General features: G+C 44.5%; 1 pseudogene; it reads right to left on the bottom strand.

Annotated features, from left to right (window-relative positions):
• Window positions 1-1,861, bottom strand: part of LOC107672144 (MKL/myocardin-like protein 1) — a 65,339-nt pseudogene that overhangs the window by 37,287 nt on the left and 26,191 nt on the right.

Here is a 1,861-nt window from a genome sequence, read left to right as displayed (position 1 = left end):
ACATTTCATTACACCAAATACACAAAATAATGTTCTTTTTAGCAGCATCATATGACCCCTTTAACTATTAACGTTCGTTTAAGACACAAATGACTGTTGACGAGGAGACATTTTGACATATAACTGTGCATTTGAATGTTTAAGCTGCTTAATGTCCCTGAACAGTTACATTTGCTTTTAAACCACAATGCTTAAAATGCGTTAAATGAAAAGTTTAACCTACATCATGCCGTGCAAAATGATTGATATATTTCTTCCGGTTTATCCCTCAACCCATAAATGAATATACTTTGTTCAGACACAAAAAGCAATATACATCCATCAAGTTGTTAACTTGTTAATCAAACTAACCTAAAATCTGTGGGGATGATGACACTGTAATTTTATCTGCTCCATGTGCCCGGTCCACTTGCTGTTTCATAGCTTCCACTCCATCATCAGCTTTAATAAAATAACGCTCTCGGTTACTCATGTAACCTCGGTTCCCTGAGATGAGGGAACGAGACATTGCTATGGGAATTACCCTTTCCTCCAAATACTACTGAAGCCTTATTGAATCACGCCAGTGAAACTGGCCAATGGCGTTCAAGCGCGCGAAATATGAGGGGCTCCCACTCTATATAAAGCAGCGCTTGTACATCATCTATTCAGAATCTTGACTGAAGCAACTTGGCATTCTAAGATCCTGAGCTAGGTGACACGGCAATAAGAGCAATGTCTCGTTCCCTCATCTCAGGGAACCGAGGTTACGTAAGTAACCGAGAGCGTTCCCTTTCGATTCGGTCACTCTAAATTGCTATGGGAACGTATAAAATCCAGCCGTGTCACAGCGATGGAGCCTGGCTCGACTAAGTATGTCAAGTTTCACATACGGAACCGTAATGAGAGCGGCAATGATATTGGCACTCTTGTTAAACAGCTCAGGTCTACAGGACCTAGTTGAAACCATGTAAAAGTCAAGGGGGGAGCTGCAACTAGACGATGCCGTGTCACACCAGGGGCGGAGTTAACGCCGGTGAAACAGAGAATGTGAAAATCACATATAGATTAGTTGAAGCTTGTTTAATTTCAATGAAATTAAGTGTTATGATGCAACGGCCGTACCGGTGCTCAAATAAGCAGAGTATGATGGTGATCATGTCCTAAAAGACGTGATGAACAATATCATAACAATGTGATAAGCTGATAGGGACAGAATTGAATTAGTGGTACGTCAATACAGTGGTGTATACGACCTAGTCGAAACCACTGAGGCAAGCAGCTCAGATCATTACTGAGGCTGAGTAGGCGCGTGTGCTGCTCGCACTGACAGCACATGTGAGGCAAGTGACGACACATCTAGGTTAGAAAAACCTCGCGAAAGTGCTGGGTGACGACCAGCCTGCCGCCATGCAAATGTCCTGAATAGATATGCCATTTGCCCAGGCCCACGAGGACGCGAGTCCGCGGGTTGAGTGGGCCCGAACCCCTATAGGACATTTCACACCCTTAGAGCCATAGGCCAAAGCAATTGCGTCAACGATCCAGTGTGACAGCCTTTGCTTGGACACAGGCAGGCCTTTCGTGCACCCTCCAAAGCATACAAATAGCTGGTCCGAGAGCCTGAACTGTCTACAGCGCTCGGTATAAATGCGCTCCGCAAGTACAGGACACAGCAAAAGTGTATTAAGCGGCTCTGGCCTGGCCAGTGTTTTGGGACGGAAAGCAGATAGATTTATGACCTGCGCCTTAAATGGAGTCGAAAGCTCTTTAGGCACATAACTAGGGATGCACCGATACCACTTTTTCCAGTACTCGCCCGATACGATACTTTTATTTTTGGTACTTGCCGATACCGAGTACCGATACCGATATTTTTATT

The sequence above is a fragment of the Sinocyclocheilus anshuiensis genome, unplaced genomic scaffold, assembly GCF_001515605.1.
Source record: "Sinocyclocheilus anshuiensis isolate Anshui unplaced genomic scaffold, SAMN03320099.WGS_v1.1 scaffold12, whole genome shotgun sequence".
Taxonomy (NCBI): Eukaryota; Metazoa; Chordata; class Actinopteri; order Cypriniformes; family Cyprinidae; genus Sinocyclocheilus; species Sinocyclocheilus anshuiensis.
Note: the sequence above shows the minus strand (reverse complement) of the source record. Positions and strands in the feature narration are given on the sequence as shown.